This window comes from Vigna unguiculata, chromosome 4, assembly GCF_004118075.2.
Source record: "Vigna unguiculata cultivar IT97K-499-35 chromosome 4, ASM411807v1, whole genome shotgun sequence".
Classification (NCBI taxonomy): domain Eukaryota; kingdom Viridiplantae; phylum Streptophyta; class Magnoliopsida; order Fabales; family Fabaceae; genus Vigna; species Vigna unguiculata.
Genome location: NC_040282.1, coordinates 23,304,467 through 23,325,958, shown reverse-complemented (window position 1 = coordinate 23,325,958; position 21,492 = coordinate 23,304,467). Strand labels below are relative to the sequence as shown.

At 31.0% G+C, this 21,492-nt stretch overlaps 1 pseudogene; it reads right to left on the bottom strand.

Annotated features, from left to right (window-relative positions):
- Positions 1-9,485: 9,485 nt before the first annotated feature.
- On the bottom strand, positions 9,486-19,877 carry LOC114180613 (annotated as a pseudogene).
- Positions 19,878-21,492: the final 1,615 nt, after the last annotated feature.

The window sequence follows — 21,492 nt, the reverse complement described above, 5'->3', positions numbered from 1 at the left end:
TTTGGAAACTTCTATGGAGAAGAGAGTGGTTTGAGTGGGAAAAACCTATGGTCACTACCTTGTTGCATAATATACAAAGGAATAGTCCATGTAAAGAGAGGGAGGATGAGTGGTTTTGGAAGGGAAAAGATAACCAAGTTGATAGTTGATAACGTTGTCGTCAAGCGATCAAATTAATACTACTTATCTATAACAACTTCAGTATTGTTAAGAAAGTAGCCAAAAAATTATTATGGGTTAAGCCAACCCTAAGTCGTCTCCCAACGAACACGGAATTGATTTCTAACAAATTAGTTCTTATTAAAAATTATATAAAAGAGTTAATCAAATGAAACAAGGAATAAAGAAATAAAATTTAAAAAAGATAAAAATAAAATAAGATAAAAATAATAGTAAAGAAAAATAGGTCGATTCCACTGCTTTTTCAAAATAGGATTCATCATTGGTTTCCTAAAGATTATTGTTATTGATTTCTTGTTTAAAACTTCAAATTAATCAATGTAACTTCTCAATTAATTTGTTGGCGTCCTTACTTTTAACCAAAGTAACTTCTCAATCAAAAGCAAGAACTTTGTAGATTAATCTTACTAAATTTAACCAAAGTAACTTCTTAATTAAATATTACTAATCCTAATCATGTCCATTCTTTTACCTCTTATATCTACTAATTAACCAAAGTAACTTCTTGATTAATTCTAATCTAAGTTTTCACCTTTAATCAAAGTAACTTCTCAATTATTAGCAAAAACTCATTCAATCATATGAAAGTTTCTAAATTAATCAAAGTAATTTCTCAATTAAAATTTAAAAACCTTTGGACTCATACGATTGTTATGTTATGTAGATTTAACATAGTGCTAACTTGCTACAATGTAAAAATCATTACTTTTACTAAATTAAGAACCAAAAGACATAGATGAAAATAAATCTCAACAAGAATCAAAAGTACAAACAAAGTAATTGATCTAACTTCAGAATCCAATTAAGAAATTGCAATGGAATCAACCCAAGAAGTTTAGAACTCCATGAATGCAAAAGTAAAATACACTAGTGCAGTTTTGGCTTTTTAACTCTCGTTATAGGCCTCGGTTGTCGCTTAACTGAAGCATAAAATGGCACGGTGGCATTTTTGTAATTTTTCCAAGTTTTATGCCTCAGTTCAGCATATACCTGAAGCAGAAAACACCTTTCTGCTTCGGTTATAAGAAAATCGGTGCCAAAAAGTTTACCAGTATTTCAAAAATGCTACTATGGTTATATTTGGCCTCGGGTGAAATTGTATTGATGCCAAAAGGGTTTTTTGCCTCGGTTAAAATTTGAACTGAGGCCAAAAAGTTGGCCAGTATTTCAAAAATGCCACTATGGTTATATTTGGCCTCGGGTGAAATTGAACCGGTGCCAAAAAAGGTTTTCTGCCTCAGTTAGAAATTGAATCGAGGCCATATCCTTTAATTAGAGTTCAAATTGTGAACCTATTTCACTCTTCTTCTTCTTCCCCGCACCTCCAACCTCCATTCTCTCTTCTCTCTCTCTCTCTCTCTCAGAAATGAGCATCCACCACAATGCCACCATTCTACTCCGACGAATGCAACCATTACTTCAACGAGCCTCTACGATGCCTTCTTCCCACTTCCACCCACCATCATGCCGCCATTTCTCGCAAGGGGTAAGTTGAAAATGCGTTCCCCTTTTTTTTCATTTTAAAAATACGTTCCACTTCTCTATTTCTTCCATCATCGGTTGCCAACTCCTGCACGTCGTCATTTTGGGTCGAACCATGATCTGACCGGCGCACATCACTTTGGGGGAGGTTTGTTCCATGATTTTCGAGCCCATTGAATTGGTTTTGGACAATAATAAAGGATTGGCTTGGCCTTTGGCGCTGCCTCTATTGAAGGATTTCTTACGGTGGTGATGGCTGTTATGGTGGCGTTACGATAGCAAAATGAGGCAATATATGGTCTCGGTTCTCTGTAGAACCGAGGCAGAAAGAGATAGTAAGAAAAAGGATTTTCTACCTCGGGTAACACCTGAGGCCAAAAGCTTACTCTTTTTTGCCTCGACCTTATATGCCTCGGTTCTGGAACCGGGGCAGAATAGTAAAAATAACCGTTGTCAAATACCCTTTCTGCATTAATGATAAAAAGAATAGAAGAATGGAGAGAGAGAGAGAAAGGAAACGAAATTAGGTCCCCCTAAGGGTTCCTAAACTCTGAAGTCCCGAACTTCTCTTTTCTACTTCTCCCTTGGTCTCTTTATATAGGACTTGGACTGGGCTTTTCGGTTGCTAAAACCTCTCAAATATCTTTTGAAACAAAGATAAAGATAAATATTCAAAAATATTTGGAGAGATATAGACTATTTGACAAATATAGTTGGTTGATAATACCAATATCTAATATAATTAAATAAATTAATTACTTAAAGATATATGATAAATTATCACCAACTAATATTTGTATTAATTTTATAAATCAGTCCTTTTGAAATTTTATAGTCTAAATTTGCAGAGACATCCAAAAATACCAATATTTCAAATTCAACCCCTCTTATTTAACCAACTTTGACCAGTCTTTGCCCAAAGTTGACTGTTTGACCAGTTTTGACTCTTTGACTGTCCATTGAGAAGCTGCCACGTGCCAGAGTACTCTCTCTCTCCCAAAATCATATTTCTCTTTCCTTCATTAGGGTTTTGCGATTCTGATGGTAGCTTCGAGGTGTACGTTCATAATTGAACCAGGCAGCAATGTGAAGGCACGAGAATGGTGCATCTTGCACGTTCTAGATTGATGGCGCTGTAACACGGTGCTGTTCGGACATGAACTGGTGGAAGGGATGTTAGCTGACGGTGTTGCAGTGCTGAAGTCGCATTTTCTTCTCCGACGAGGGCTATAGTAGTGAGTGTGGTATAGATGTAGGTTCACGTAGATCAGTGGTACTGTTTTTCAGGTTTTCTAGGTGAGTGGTGGCCTTGTGCTTTCTCTGACCTGCATCATGGTGGTGCTATGATGGTCCGATGATGTGCGGTGCAATGGTTCAGGCGAGGTTATGCTCCTGCGTGATAGTGTAGTTTCCATGGCTGCTACTACAATGGTGATTGCTGGTGGGACTCGTGCGTTTCTAATACTCACGGTGCTACAACAATTTCTGTTGACGATGACAGCGCAATGGCTGCCGACGACGGGCCTAACGTTGGATCCATGGTGAGGTGCGTGAAGGATGGTGGGAGAGAAGAAAAATTAGGGTTTCTTTTGGGGAAGGAGATGATGACGTGACAAAAAGTTGATTGGTCAATTTAGTGCGTGGAGGATCATTAAACGTTTCATCATGTGGTTGGACAAATTTAGTTAGTGGAGGATTGCCACATGGCATGATCTAGTTGAGTGGAGTTTAAGTGGTTGAAAGGGTGCATCTTAGTAGAAACCTACAAGAGATAGTGGAGAGCATATGGTAAGCGAGTCAATATATTAGATACAAGTTGGTTGGGCAGGTATGTAGGAGCATTCCAATTTTAAGGTTGCAGGTTGCAAGTTACTTCGAGTGTAGGGACTAAACCAATCTACTCAGTTGAACACATATCGCTTAGCACAGAGGCAAAGTTTCCAGTGACTATGGGTGTCAGAGTCATTGTATTAGTCATGTCTAAGTGGTAGTTGTCGGAGAAAATGAGGAAACAATAGTTTTCTTCCTATCCCATCGACGAATTTTTGAGGTTGAAAATTTTTGTTGTTGGGGAGAATGTAAGGCCCTCTTTATTTTTTGCATAATATGTTGTTAAGTTGGATTGCTATGTTAAAGCATGAGATGAATGAATATGCATGAGTAAAATGGTTTATGGGTTGTGAATGATGAGTTTGGCATGATGGTTGGTTATAAAAGTGACATGAAATTGGTATGAGTAATAATGTTATATTAATTGATGGAACATGATGTTGGTGTGGTCAAGACGTAATTCCATGATAGTTTCGTGGTGGTGCCTCATTGGTTAGGGCATAATTCCATGGAACTCTAGGTGAGATCTCATGGTGGTGCCTCATTGGTCAGGACATAATTCCACGTTGGTTGCATAGTGGTGCCTCATTGGTCAGGGCGTAATTCCATGACCCCTGTTACTGGGAGTTTCGTGGTGGTGCCTCATTATATAATTTAGTAAGGATTCCAAGTAAGGATTGCATCCTAACACTCTGAAAAGTCAATTAGTCTCACATAGAGCGTACTGACTCAAGTGGTGAGAGTAGCATGAGGCCTGGAACACTTTAAGGCTAACCTTGTGCATGGGGATTAAACACTATAACAATTAGCTCGGTAGCAGCTCGGTAGAGCAGTAAAGGCCACCACAAGTGCAAGCATCCGCTGAATCTGACTAATTATATGTATCTGAATAAGTCGTCTCTTAAGTCTTAATGTATTGTTTGCGAGTCATCACATGATTGGTGAATGCATGTATCTTTAACTATGAAAATGTGTTAATTGTATGATAAAACGTTTTTCTACGCTAGCTTACCCTTTCTGCTTATTTATATGTTCTATGTATGGTTTTCTCTTTTTGCGATGATCATCAATTTATTGATGTGAGCAGATGCGAGAACTCCTCATGGTCAACAGGATAATGGAGATTTCGCTGCCTAGTTCATCTTGGGTCAGATCCTGCTTGTCTGAGTTTTCTTTAGGGCTGTAACCCATGTATTTGTCTGCCTCTTGGGCAATTATTTTAAATATTGTTATCATTGAACTCTATTTTGTGTTGGCATCATGGTGTGCTTCAGTATCTCATTTTTTAGTACCTTGGATATTTTTAATGAGTGACGTTATACTCCTTGACTCAACTTCTTATATTATTATGTGTAATGTTTTTATTTAATTATTTTTATTACTTAAATGGAACGTTACAGTGACTATTCGAGTATTTATTAATTTCCTTTAATGATGTGTGATGTTATGTAGAACATTAAGGATAAATGAATAATCATAAAATGATATAAAAAAGGCTGATAATATTAATAAACATAATCAATCCACCTTTAAAATTTATAAATAAGAAATAATTCATACAGATTCACGTAATAAAACTATTTATTTTGAACAATTTTTATAAATATTTTTTTATATTTTTAATAATGGATTATATGGTTAAGGAAAATAGCAAAAGTTAGTCTTCTTAAGTAAAATTCTACATCACTAAATTGGTCAAGACAAAAGATCTAAAATTATTTATTAAATTGTAACTTTTACAAATATACAGAATACATACATATGACTAGTTAAATAAAAAAAAACATAACTATAAATAGAAATTAAATTAGAAAAAAAAATAAAAAAGAAAAATTAAAATGATTCACCCAAAAGTCCTGCGAATTTGAACCACTCCAAACCACGTGAGAAACCTTGTGGCTCTTAAGTATTTTTTGCCCATCAATTGATTGTTGTGGCTTAGTCTACAAATATAATGTGCCAAAATGTAACATCCGAATATCACGTTAAAAATTGTACATCAAAGTTCTTAGAAAATATCACATTATCATTACATATAGATCTTTAAGTATCTTAGAATCCAATTTAATATTTCATTATACTTCTTTATTAACAGATAAAAATTGATCATTAGTAAAATGAATGAAAGGGCGACCATTTTTCTCTCAAAACATATTAAACACATGAAGCCTTATCATGTTCATCGACAAAATATAAAGAATGTAAACTTTGAAATATAATGTAAAGTATCTGAAACTATAGAACAATCCTCTTAAATTTAAGAAAATAACTCACCTTGAAGAAATATATTTAGCAACCTCATCCTTCTCTACATGACTACAAATATAAGCTTTCATGAGGCACTACAAAAAAAGTGAACATTTGTGACAGTTAAAATTACAAGTTGTAGTGGTTAAAAATTGTCACAAATGAAATTTCTGACGGTTTAAAAAATCGTCAAAATTACATATGTCAAAAATGGTTTCTGACAAAAAAATCTAACCGTTGGTATTGTTGTAAAAAAAGAAAATACATTACTAGCAATTAAAAACCGCTACAAAATTTACTTTTATTTTTTTATATTTTATCATATTTTGACAGCTAAAAACCGCCATAAAATATATCATATTTTAACGGTTAAAAACTGCCACAAAATATATCGTTTTTTGACGGTTAAAAACTACTACAAAATATATCGTATTTTGATAATTAAAAACCGCTACAAAATATATTATATTTTAACGGTTAAAAACCGCCCCAAAATATAGATTTTGTCAATTAAAAACTGTCAAAAAGGTAGTAAGTCTCTATTTTCATTAAATTTCTCAATCTTTTTCATTATTTGATTAATTTCCAAGATTACTAAGTTTTTGTAATTTCCAAAATTTTGTAACCAAAATTTTAAATCTTATTTCAAATGAAATCCAATCAAATATATAATTAAGGCAAAAAAAAGAGAAGTATCATTATACTAACATCAACAAGATTTCAAGAAAAAGAATGTAAACATATGTTATAATGTATTACAACCCAAAATAGACATACCAAATGTCATTCTTTTACCATCATAGGTTATGATGACCATAATTCTTTTACTCTTTTGGTCTAGTTTAACCTCTTAAAAGCTAACAAGCTCAGTCCAGCAGCTACAACAACAATCCTAAGAGTAACAACAACACCATCAGATGAATCTTACAGTGATCCTCCATTAATTAGAAACACAAAGAAATACACACACAAGATCATGAACAAAAATATATTTATTTTAAAATTAGGCACGTATAAATGGATCAATCACCGTATTCTTGAAAAAAAATATCCATTCTCATCTTCATTTTCATATCAGCAAGTCCAGTTAATAATTCATTCTTCATTTTCTCAGATTGGCCAGTTTCCTTTCTTGTAAACTAGAATTCTCAATTTGAGAGATCAAACTTTTACTTCTCTAAAAGAACAATTTAAATACCATATTTGTATTATTAAATTAAACAATGAAATGCATACTAATTTACAATATGAAAAGCAATAATAGTCTTTGCTTGTGCTTCAACATTGACAAAAATAATTACATTTAGATAAAACCAAGATACTTACTCCAATTACTTCACATATAGCATTTGTTAGATTACCCAAACCCAATGTCTTCTTTGGTGCTAACCAAGGAAGACCACTACTCTGCATAATTCCATTTTGTGTCAGAACACTAATCAATAGAAAATAACTGACATTTTAAATGCAAAAAAAATTATAAATATAATACAGCAAAAACCTACATTTCATCCTCTTGGTCCTTTTACACCATCCTTAATGTAATGTGTTCAAAATCAACTAGAGGTGCAACCAGTTTGACAAACAATGCAGTGAAACCATCACAATTATTAATGTAATGTGTGTCAAAGTATGGGCTTACATTATCAGTGTCAACTTCAGATATAATTTCCCTAATTATGGCCTCGTCACCCATACCATTCTCCTTCATGGTTGTTTCCAATTCATCCCTTGTGATATACCTATGATGGAATCACACAAAGAATCCAGGGTACATGTGTCATTTATCTTCAAATTCTAAATAGAGACATTCATTCATTAATTAATGAAATGATTGGTAATGATTGGTATATTGCCGAGGCAAGCTTTCTATAGTCATCCCTGTCCATTTTTTGAAGGCTTGCAACTCCAAAAGTTTGCTGAATATTTCATTAGGAGAGTCAATACAAGCCACTACAAGAAAATTAGCTATTATCTTCGAAAAATTATGTACGAAATATTTTTCGTAGATAATTTTATTTTATCTACAAAAACTGATCGTAAATAAAGTAAAAGTCCATGGATAAAACAAAAAATAAATTACATACGAAAATTTCGTAGATAAACATGAACAAAATTTTTCATACAAAAAGTTATCTATGAAAATAAGTGTAGATAATAAATATAATAAAAAAAATTTTAAAAATGATTACCTACGATAAAGTTTCATATGTAAAATTGATATAACTTTTTTAATTAAAAATAATGCAACCTAAATTACTTCCTGGCCTAAATTACTTCTTGATTCTTCCTCTTCAGCCCACCCTCTTTCCTGAACTGCAAAAAATCACTCTCAACTCTCACCCACATCTCAATTTCTTTCTCACCAACATTTTATCGTCTGCTTCGTTTGCGTCATCAGCAGCGTCTGCCTCGCTGTTTATGTCATCAGTGTCGTCCGCCTCGCCGTTTGCATCATCAATGTCGTCTACTATGTGGTTTGTTTTGTCGTCTGCGTCATCAGCGTCGAATGTGTCACTGTCGTCTGGGTCGTCATCGTTTGCAGTGTTCGTGTCGTTTGGGTCGGTTGTACTGTCTAACCCATTGTCATTGAAGGCAGTGAAATTACAAGGTATTTTCTACAAACCTGAGAACGCTGAGTGGTCCCTGACTGATGGGTCATAATATCCATCTTTTATTCATATATATAACATCCATCTGTAGAGTGGCTGATAGCACGAAGACATGAAGGAGAACTGAACTTTGTTAGAACTGATGGCACCAATTGATTGTTCTGATTGTTCCACATCCTATTGCAGATCCAGTCTGGAGGTAAGAAATTTGTTTTTTACCCTTTGAGAAGCAGATAGTTTTTCTAGCTTTTATGATGAACCGTTATCTAAAGTTAAATTTCTAGCAAATAGGGGAAGATTGTACCTTTCCTGCCCTGGTATTCATACCATTCTTGGGCTTTTAGCCCATATGTCAACTTTAGCATGCTCCAAAGTTATGGAGGAGACAAAACTTTTCCCTGATGTGCTTTGCTCGGACTTGCTCTCAAGAATAACGGTGTGGCCGAAGTCCTTCATGAATTGTGGTCCAAATGATGATAGCATTGCTCTTTATTTTATCCTGACACCGAAAGGTGGTCTTAAAGATAAACTAACATGATCTCATTCTTCTCTCTTTAATTCAATATTAACTATTCAATCTTTCATGGTTTTGCAGTGTTGAGAGGTCCTATGACAAGTTGATTGATCACATGATGTCCAGTGACCTCGCCATAAGAGTTGTGGTTGAAATTATAGATCTTCTAATTTTTCCTTTTGCATTACTCCCTATCCAATGCTGAAGTGAGTTATATTATATTTCATAGAACTCTTTTCAGTGGCACTGTCCAAATTTATTGTCCGTAAAACAAAATTGTATAGTGATTCTATTGAATTTCTTGTTTTACAAGATTTCAAGAAAAGTACTACTTGTGGGGGCGTCTTTAGAGCAAAAAAAATCTTCACACAACATGAGTTCACTGTGGACTAACCACAAGGGGGTATTTTGTTATGAGCAAGGAATGAATGGTGTGGAAATGGAATTGAGGTAAGTGTTGCAGTAGACATATAGTTCAAGATAGTGGCGGATCTTGACCAACATTGTTGGGGGAGCCCAAATAATACATCCAATATTTATACATTTCATTATTATCACCAACACAATAAAAATGAATACATAACTTAGTATAACGATAACTAAAAAAAAATCACAAATATCTAAAAGATTGCCCTTCGTTCCTTTAGATCCCTTAACTCATCAATAATTAAATCAGAACTAAAATTTTAGCTATTTCTTTTTCAATGTAATAATTATATTGTCGGCAAGAAACTCATCTTCCATTTTATTCTGCAATCTTGTTTTGATAATCTTCATTGTAGAAAATGATCTTTCTGTTGTAGCTGTAGAGACAGGAAGAGTTAAAATAAGACGAATTAAACGATCAATCAAGTAGAATGTCCTTGACTTTCCTGTTCTTGCCAAAGATTAACATAATTCAAGCATGGTTGATAAATTCTTCAAATCTGGATGGTTAGGAGCATCAATAATAAAATGTTGAAGCTAAAATTTTAAACTAATCTTCTCTTGCTCACTAAAATCTAAAGGATAATATTTGTTCACAAGAGTGCATCCTTAGGAACTAAAGCATTGCTTAGAGTTAAAAGTTCCATTGTTTGCTCATTAAACCTGTCATTTAATTCTTGCAACTGCTTGTCCACTGTAACAAGAAATATATTCACCCTAAAATGATGTTCCATAGTGACATGATCTTTTTGATGTCGAGAATGGCCATGACGTGCAACATAAGTAGAATTAAAATCAGGAATATCAATGTCATGTTGTTCACAAAAGAATACCACACCTTTCAATAGATTTTTCCAAACATCCTCTCTCAACTTTTGAATCAAAATTTTAGTAGAACAAACCAATTGCATAACATTCAGTATATCTTGAGATTGTTTCTGCAAAGCTTGGCAAAGACCGTCAGTAATTCCCATAATCTCTTTCATCATGTGTAAAATTAATATGAACTCAAATAAAGACAACATATTCAATGCAGCATCAGCATCACCTCTTTGAGAATAAGTTGATCCATCAACAATAATTTTTTGAAGAACCAGACAAGATGCATTATATAGCTTCATCATACTACAAATGGAATAAAAATGCGAGCTCCAACGAGTATCACCAACTCGTTTTAAAGTGCCAATTTGATTTTTTGCTTTACCAGTTTCAAGTTCACCCATTTCTAACAATTGAGTTATTCCATATAATTCAATAGCTTGTAACAAATGATGATGTTTACTAGAGGAACACACAACATTTACAATAAAAGCCAAATTTGAAAAAAATTGATGAACTGGAATGACCTCTCTTAAAGCAGCCACCAAAGCAAGTTGTAGTATGTGAGCAAAACAATGCACATAATAAGCATAAGGATTATCATTGAGAAATAATGCTTGCAACCCATTCCATTCTCCCTTCATATTACTAGCAGCATCATACCCTTGACTGCGGATATTGGAAACATCAAGATTATGCCTAGAGAGAACGACACTCAATTCTTTTTTTAGAGTGGCGGCTGTTGTATCCTTAACATGCACAATATCAAAAAAATGTTCTTTTATATTACCATCCTTATCTACGAATCTCAAAACAATAGCCATTTGCTCTTTTTTAGATTCATCACGTGCTTCATCAACAATTATGCAAAATTTAGAATCTCCAATTTCTTCTCGAATGTGCAAGATTTCTTTCTGAATATGATGAGAAGTATACTTAGCATTATATGGAGCACTTTCTAACACAACTTGTGCCACTTTATCATTATATGATGCTAGAAGTTTAATCATTTCAAGAAAGTTACCTCCATTACTTGACTCTGGTGTTTCCTCATGGCCTCTAAATGCACAAGCTTGAAATGCTAGCCAACGAATTGTGTCAATAAAGGTTTTGAGCCGTAAACGATTCTTGCATACTTGTTCTAAACTTTGAATATTTATAATGTTATTAATGTGCATAGATTGATTCAACAAGTCTCCACAAGCTTTCATTGCATTGTTATGCGGTGAGCTAGGACTATCTCTAATGTGGTTGAGAAATGCACATATTTTTCCATGATCTATGATCTAAAACCTTGTTTAGTAAACACATCTGACCCAAAACGACCATCTGGCTTTGAACTAAATAGATAACATGTCAAACAATAAGCTCCATCATTAGCCAGGGAATACTCTTGCCAAGAAGGAAACATTTTAAACCAACTAGATTGAAATCTCCTTGGATGTTTTTCCTTAGAATAAGGATAATTTTCAAGTTTCATTTGATATGGACCCCATTTTAAATAAGCTTTTCGAATCTCATCTCTTTGACTCATTGGATATTCCCATATTTGAAAACGCTTTCCTAGATCACGTTCCAAAGAATTAATATGAAACTCCTCACCTATAATTTTTTGAACCTTAAAAGGGGGCTCCTCTAATTGAACAATTGGAACATTAGTATCATGCTTCAGAATATCTGGAAGAGTTGAATTTGTCCTGTTTTCATCTTCACGGGTAGCTTCCCTTTAATCGCTTTTAAAAAATGAATCTATTCTTTTATTCTTCATCAATATACCTATTTAAAAGAAATACTAAAAAATGATTTATCATAATCTAATAAAAAATTGAGAGACATAAATACCAAAAGAAAATTCGGTGATAATCAAACCACACTTAAAATTCAATTATAAAAAACACACAGTACAATCATTTTTTCTTCTATGTTGATAAAATAAAAAATTAATATAAAAGAGGCTCATTAAATAAATTATTAAACTAATATTTCACTATCAAGTGAGACAAAAGAGAATTACCTTCTCCTTTATTTCTTTGAGGATGGAAGAGAACAGTTAAGAGATGAAAGCAAAAATAATTGATCTTTTTCTCTTCAGAAACAAAAGAAAATAGGCAAGAATGGAAGATGAGAACAATTTGTAAGAAACTCAAGGCATAAACATATAAAAGAGGCTCATTAAATAAATTATTGAACTAATATTTCACTATTAAGTGAGATGAAAGAATTACCTTCTTCTTTTCTTCCTCGAGGATGGAAGAGAATAAAGGAGAAATAAGAGAAAAAATAGTAGATCCTTTTCTTTTCAGAAACAAAAGAAAACAGATGAGAATGAAATATGAAAACAATTTATGAAGAACACAACCTATAATGAAAACAAATAACAAAAAATATCTTGATAAATCTTTTTAATCTTTATTCTTTATTATATTTGATTTTATATTTTATTATTTATTAGTATTAATTATTATGTTTATAAAAGAAATAAAATATTTGATTTAATATTTATAACAAAATAAAATCAAAATACCTAATATCTATAATAAAAAAAATTAAAATATCTATTGTAAAAAAAAAATTCAAAATTTTTGGGGGGGCCTATGTTGTGTTGTTTTGGTGTTAAGGTTTTGAGTCAAACTTATTGCAAAGGAGATAGCTATGTCTTGGAATGATCATAAACAACCTACTGTGAAAAATAAATTTTCTCTTGTTGAATCTAGTGGAAAGGTTGATTTGTGGGGGTGTATTGGACATCCAGTTTTTTACAAATTTATTTTATGTTATATATAGATTGTTAGATCTATCTTGGTGGGAGATGACCCTACGATACAATTGTATACATATATTCTTTGTAATATTTTGGGTCTATATAGATGATAAGATGCATCTCATTTGTGTTTTGTCATATGTGGGGTTTGGGTGTTGCTTGAGGGTTTGTATGTTGAAAAGGAGATTTAGTATTATAGGTTCATTTTTTATCTCCTTTGTTTCTTTAGTTTTGCACATGGGTTGAGGCATCCATAATGTCTCATTCTTTTATTTATATATTAGTTATTGCTGATAAAAAGAACCATCCAAGGTTTCAAAGATAATAGTGTTAGCTACTGAACCTTCACCTTTTTTACATTTGAATCTCAATATAGTTAATCTAATTTTCTGAGGCAAACAAATCAAAGGTTAGTTTTACTTAAGGTATAGGAGTTTCAAGAATGCTGACAGAGTTGTTCATAAATCAAAGTGGACTTTGATGTTGTTTCATAAATTGTTCTGATCAACATGTACTTTCTTATTGGCTTTACTAAATCAATATAACTTTATTTTCGGCAAGCCATGCCAATAGTCAAAAATGTCAGGATGGCCGAGTGGTCTAAGGCGACAGACTCAAGTTCTGGTATTTGAAAGAGGGCATGGGTTCAAATCCCTTTTCTGACACTTTGCTCGTAATATTTTGTTTTCTTTTTTATACTCTTTTTAATTTATAAAATATTATTTACTTAAAAATCTTCTCTCAGTTGAAGAAGTAGAACCCCCATTTTCAGTCATGCATGGACTCTCATGTAGTATGTTGTGCATACAAGGGATTTACTCATGTAGTATGTTGTGCATGCAAGGGATTTTTTAATAAATACAGTAGAGAAAACATATTCGTCTGCATGAAAATGAAAGATAATTGTTCATTCATAGTGTGCCATGCTAGTTGTATACATAGTAAATTGTTTCATTATTAGTTTTATATGAGTATTCCAATTAATGCATGAGAGAATCCATGGGAAGATTGTTAGAATATGAATCAAACCAAATCAATTTAAAAGAGAAATAAACCTAACAATATTTAAGCAGTTCTGAATATCCCAAAACAATAGAATGTGGAAGCGTACCTGACCAATACAAACAACCTATGATGCACCGATACTTCAATCTAGATCACCTATCCGTATTCGGCACATATCCGTATCAATACTTTAGGATATTTTACCAATGCATATCAATGAAGTATCTAATCTATTAAACAATAATACTTTTATGATGACAATAATTTATAACTTTTTATATTGAGAACTTTGATATATATGATTTAATTTGGATTAACAGAATAACAATCATATATTTATCATATTTTTTTGGAATAATTGGACACTTTTCAAGTTGCATATATTACGTATCGTATCCTATTATTTTCAAAAAAAATGTATCGACGTTTCGGATACATGTCCTATTGGATACACGTATCGTATCTATGCATCATAGGGAACAACAAATAAAAATGGTATCTGATCTTCCAATTGTAGAGCACCTGAAGGTTCCCTCTTCACTTCCCTTCTGATGGGGAGGAAGAGAAATGTACAAGAATAGTACGTATTGTGCTCACAAATTGGGTCCATAATCTTATATGTAACTTCTGTCAATTACTCACTTAAATTTCAATATTTCTAATTTGTCCTCTTCAACAAATTAGAATATTGCTAGTATTTTCACATTTAATATTTCATGACATATTTATTCTCTTAATCATAGATTTAATTTTTTTTATCACTTTAATACGTTGGCTAATAATAATATAATGGCCTTAACACATTTAATTATTCATTGAATATATATATATATATATATATATATATATATATATCCTTATAAGTGTTAGACTTTATAAGCTCAAATTTGTCATTATATGCCATGAAAATACTAAAAAGATTTTGTCCATTGATTACATTATAAACCCGAAACAGTTTTAGTTGCATTAATTGCAGCTAAACCTCACAATGATCACTAATGCTGACAGAACCAAGTACATTAGCTTATCATGACATGTGTAGCATGAAAATTATGTGAAGGTGACTTACACACGTCTATTTTCAAGTGGTCCTTACTTTATCTCAATGAGATCAATATAATAACCTTAATATACAGATTGTAATTTTTGAATAATATTTAAAGTATTTCCAAAGACAATGCATGCATACATAAAACCAAATATAAAACACAAAAACACATAAAAGTGACTAACTCCCATTAAACCAACGATTCCTCAAAATGTAAAAAATTCAGATAAGCAACATGTTCATTAAGAACCTTGGTGGAAGTCCCTTAGCAAGAGGATTTCTCATCATGGAATTTGTCCCTTATTGTTCTATTGGTAAATGTTTTACCGACAAATTTATTATCATTGGTAAATTTTCTTGGTAATTAAAGAATTTCTTGTAGAGGCTAAGAAAATTTTTTAATCTCTCTTTGTTTGTAATGATCACTTTTGTGGAATGAGAAAAAGATAGTGTAGAAGTTGATGCATCTCTGGATGATAAAGAACCTGAGTTTAAGTTCATAAGATAACATTTCCTTTTGTCATGTTTAATTTTGGGATAATTCTATGTTTTGAAAGTTTCGATGTATATATTATGTTAATATGATTATTTTCTTTTTAGATAATTGTACAAATATATTATATATCGAGAGATGGTAGTGGTGGTGGTGGTGGTGGTGGTGATTTTTTAAAGTAGGATATCATTTTTTCTTTAAGTGTCGACAAAATGTAAAAATACATAATTTAATTAATTATAATTTATATTAAATAAATAATATTTTATCTATCAAAAATATTAAGTGATCACTTACTATATTAAATATATTTTATAATATAATACTTTCTTTGGTGGCTAAATTGGTGGCTAAAGTATTAGATTCTGGATAATGTTTTAGCGACCGAAAATAGTCGGTGGCTAATTATCATCTTAAATATATTTTATAAAATAATATTTCTTTCGGTCGCTAAATCGGTGACTAAAACATTACATATTAAATATTGTTTTACCAACCAAAAATATTCAGTGTCTATTGGCATATTAAATATATTTTACAAAAATAAAATGTATTTTGGTCGCTAAATCGGTGGCTAAAATATTAGATATTAAATAATATTTTAGCAACCAAAAATATGTGGTGGCTAATTACCATATTAAATATATTTTACAAAATAAAATTTATTTCGGTCGCTAGATCGGTGACTAAAACATTACATATTAAATAATGTTTAGCGACCGAAAATATTCGATGACTAATTACCATATTAAATATATTTTGCAAAATAAGATTTATTTTGGTCACTAAATCGGTGGTTAAAACATAATATTTAGAGACTAAAAGTTTTCTATGGCTATTTCAGTCGCTATAGTAATGAATATTATTATACATGTATTCAGTCACTAGATCAGTGGCTACTTGCGACTACTATGAATCGATAGCTATTTCAGTCACAATTTGTAACTAAATTATTTCAATAGTTAATATCCGTGGCTAAATTATATTTTTCTATTAGTGTTTTGTCTTTATTATATATATTTCGTAGGGGATATTACAAAATTAATTATGTTATTGAAATAAAATAAGATTAAAGTGTTATATTGTAATTTATTGTAAAAATGTGAAATAAAAGTAATTTTACAAACATATTTATTATTTATTTCAAAAACTTATACTACTACAAGCATTTTTTCTTAAAACCAACCCGATATTATTTATAAAGAAATAGAAAATATTTTTTTATAAATTGTTTTTACAATCTCAAATGTTTCTCATTATAAATTATTATCACAAGTTACAAATAGGTAAATATTAGATTAAACTAAATAACCTTTCAATACTAATAATATCATTATTATTATTATTAAATTATTATTATTATTATTATTATTATTATTATTATTACATTACAATTTCCTATAAATATATATTATACCAGTTGAGAAATTAGTGGTGAATGTAACTAATGTGAAACAGAAAAAAGACAATATATTTTATAATCATATATGAAAATGCTCTTTACGGGGGCAAATCGGAAAGTTTGGGTACATATGGTTACTTTATATCTTACTAGCTTTAAAGTTTATGCTATTTATCGTAAGAGTTGACATTTGTTTTTCTAGTCTAAAGAGAAAAGAGGATGTAATGTCACGAGAAGGGACTGACACTTGGAAGGAAGATTGTTAGGCCAAGTATGAATTTAAGTTTCACATTGACTAAAAATGAAAAAGTAGAGCATTATATAAGGATAAAGACTCATAAATCAATTGTGTTAAGGTTTTTGATTGAGAGTGGTGTCAATAACTTATGTGATTAGACTTAAGTCTCATGGTGTTGTATATCTAATGACATATATCTAGATAATTGAGTTTAATGATAACTATTTGGTGTGTGTATATATATTCTGAATAGTTCCTTAGCCTCTGGTAATTATTTTGTCGAAAGGATAGTTCTTTTGAAAAATTTGTCTATAATTGGTTTGCATATATGTTTTCTTTTTGAATAACTATATATTAATACTTCATAAACTAGGTCTATTCAATTTTATAATATTTTATTTAATAATTCTATAAATGTTATGTTTAATAATAAAATATTATAAATGAGTCTTCATTTTAAAAGACTTGTTTTAAGATCCAATAATTTATTTATAAAATAGTATAAATTTTTAAAAATATTAATATCTTTATACTTTCTTATAGTTGTAGAATCTTTCAGAATTTTATGGCACAACCTGTTATTTAAACTAAAGAAACAAGGAAGAGATCATTGAATCTTACCAAATTTATCTAAAACAGTGTAAAAGTTTAAATATATTAATATGTATACTTTTCTTATAATTTCTGTCTCCAACATGAAATTTAAACATTTAAAATCTCCATATTTTTTTTCTTTTTAAAAAGTTTATAAAAAATAGTTCATATATTATATTATATATAATTTAAATGTAACAAAATCTTCATCTCATCATAAATTATATAAATGTAACAAAATAATTTAACATCATTACTTCTATGTTTTTATATTTAAATTATACTCTTTTAAGATGTGATAAAGTTATATTTCTTTTATCTTGCGTGTGAACAGGGGAATAACGGATTATTTTTGCACATAATCCATGAATGGTGAAAAATCTTATCTCTTGGTGGCAAAGAGTTACATGCAAATGCAAACTACTTTATTATATATTTAATAGTTCTGTACAAGTTAGTTTTCACCGAATGGTTCTCACATGAACACTAAAATCTGTTGCGCAGGTTTCTCATTGTAACCCTAACCCTCCTCCTGCTATCCCCACACTTTTTTTCTTCTTTTTCTTCTTTTCTTTCTCTTAAGAGGTATTGTTTTGGTGGTGCAGTTCTATAAAGTTCTACAAAGATAAATGCATACTATGAATAATTTCACTCCTCTCATTCTTGTGGCTAAAAGTCACTTGAGATTGGTGGAGTTTAAGTTGTTTCAGATCGGAGAAGTGTCCTTAGTATTCTGACTTGGTGAACTTTCTATTCATGGAACGAGATGACTACTTTATTTCATTTCAGATTTAGAAGCTGTTAACTAGTTTTTTCTTTTTTGTATTTAACAAATTTTTTCTCATTTTATGTTTATAATTCTTTTTACCTAATAAACCGTAAATTCTAAGTTGATCCTATAAATTTAAAATCTTATCTTCAAGAGACAGAATTTTTAATACTTTGACAAATATATTATTTAATTTAATTTTTTAATTTATTCTTTAGAAAAATCACAAATTGTAGAAAAAAAAAATATATTTATACTCATATTTTTATTCTTTGTTAGCTACTGTAAGAGTGAATACTTGTTTTAAATTTAGTATTTGGAAAATAAAATGATTTTGGACTTGCCATATAGAAATAAAATAGACAAAATTTTAGAAATGTACTCGAAAGGTTTTTCAGAACAAAGATCTTGCGTTAAAAATTATCTTATTACATAGTTGTAATAAGTTGAATAATACCAAGAGCCCAAAATATCTGTGGCGAAGAAGACGATGCCTCTATCCAAGAAATTACAAAATATCCTCTGCTAATCGCTTCCGTTGTCCTTTGTTTCTTCTTAAGTATACTTGTCATCACGTAATATAAACATATTAAATTGATAAAAATGATATTTTTTAAAATAAAAAGTTATGTACTTTTCATTTAATTTAATAAATTTTCAAAAAATTACTAAACAAAATTTTAATTAATTGTATGTTTCAAATAGTTTTAGAAAAAAAAAGAATAGTAAGAGAACAATTTAAAAAATAGAAATAAAATAATTAATGAATAAATTAAAAGTTTGTGAACTAACATCAATATTCAAAACAAAAACAAGAGACTGTTGTTGTTGTAGTGCAGGTCAGTCACGCGTATAGACAGAGGTGGTCCAACATGGGGTTAAAGGTTAAGGTCTTTGAAAACCCTAACTCATAAGAGAATGAGAAAAAATAATTTCTAACCAATAGAGAAGAAAACCTAAATATAGAGAAGAAAAAACTACTACGAACCCAGGCACACCATACAAGTACTTGACCATTGATCCAGGATATATCATGCTTCCACTAACCTACCCGCTCGTGGTCCAACCTCTACGAATCTCTCTACTCGTAGTCTAACTCTACTAACCTCCTTGCTTGTAGTCCATTTAGCTACGAATCTCCTGCTCGTAGTAACTCTCAAGTGTGAGCATGGAACATATGAACCTTCCCACTCATATCTTCACACGAGAGTATCATTAATATAAACATCCCCGCTCATATTAATCACATGCTCCAACACTAGTCACGAACTTATCCACTCGTGACAAGTCAAACATCTTTTGGTCCATGTCCGACATCTCAAGCATACAAAACACAATAAAATTCGCACACTGCCCCTTGCATTATCACCTGACGCTACTTTAACGTCATCAGGTGAAATCCCAGCATAGACCGCCGGGCGGAAACCTCCCGCCGCCAGGTGCCAAGCTAGACCCATTGTTTATATGTTAATATGTAATCTATCCTGATAATGATATAAAAATAAAATAAAAAACAAAATAAAATAAACTAAAAAGTAAAAATATAATGGAAAAAATATAAAAATATTAAATTGAGAAAATGTATGATTTTTTTAAAATAAAAAGATATATATTTTCCATTTAATTAAATAAAATTTTAAAAAATTACTAAATAGAATTTTAATTTATTGTATATTTCAAATAGTATTATAAAATAAAGTAATAATAAAATGATTAGTAAAATAATAATTTAAAAAGAATGAAAATAAAATAATGAGATAAAAAACTATTGATTTTAAAATCTAAAAGTAACATAAAATATAAAAAAATATGATGAATAAAATAAAAGTATGTAACCTGAACACATAGGTAGAGGTGGTCCAACATAAAGAGAAGAGAGGGTCAGGTTACTACTGCCTTTGACAAATCTAATTCATAAGAGAAAGAAATTATAATTTCTAACCTAAAGAGGGGGAAAACCTTGGTAAAGAGAGAAGAAAACGAGATCATTGTTTGCGGTTGAAGGTCAAAACTTGCTGCAAAACCAAAATATATGACATATTAATAATTTATGTAAACACACAAAATATGCGATTTTAACATAAAATACATAATTATCGGAATATTTTGCCATAACAAGTTATTTTTTGTCTCTTCAATCTCATTTCATGAGTTAACCAAAATTGAAATATGGTGTTTAGATATAATACCCACATAGCTACTAAACTTAGTATCATATTGGCCAATGTCTGAATCTCTATTGATCAATGTCTTTGTTTGCATGGTCGAATTGTTTTGATGTTATATCTAAGTACAGAAAGGGGGCACTTTGTGAGTTGAGAGGCTTTTTGACTTTTTGGGTTGCTGAGAAACTTTGCTAATGTAAAGAAAGCAAGCCAGTCTTTAATTGTTTTGTAGTGTTCTTACTAATTTGATCAATGATGATTGATTTCACACTAGGAATGAACTTTAATTGTTTTTGATGAATTTGATTTGTGATGAGCATAGATGTTTTGAATTGTATGCTGAGTGTTTGATTCATTAATTTTTACTAGTTTGGACTTGGTTTTGTGTGATTGAGAGAGTTTAGAATATGAGTAATTGAACAAATTGGTACAAGTTTCCATGTTTAAAACTGTTTTCAACCAATGCAGTAAACGGAGTTCCAATTTGATCAATTGAACAAGTTTAAGTTCCCTAAAAAACAAAAAATGCAGTTCTTGATATCTGATACAATGCTGAGCTATAATCGATTGACGCTCACTGAAGTTGTTTGGTCCTAGGCGCTAAGAGGATTATCCTTGTGAGTAGTAGGGTGATAAATCCTTTGTCTATAGCTCTACATAGCATAAATAGTACTATAAGTGCATGCCTCTAGTGAATTCTGTTAGGAATTCAAGTGTGAATCTAAGTCACACATCGGCTAGAAATGACAAAGTAAAACACAATAAAAGGATAAAGACCCATAAACTCATTGCTTTAAAGTTTTGAGTTGAGAGTACTCTCAATGCCTTATGTGGTTGGACTCATGAATGCTTATGCTGAAGGGGGATCCAAGTGTGAGTCTAAATTTCACATATATCTAGATAATTG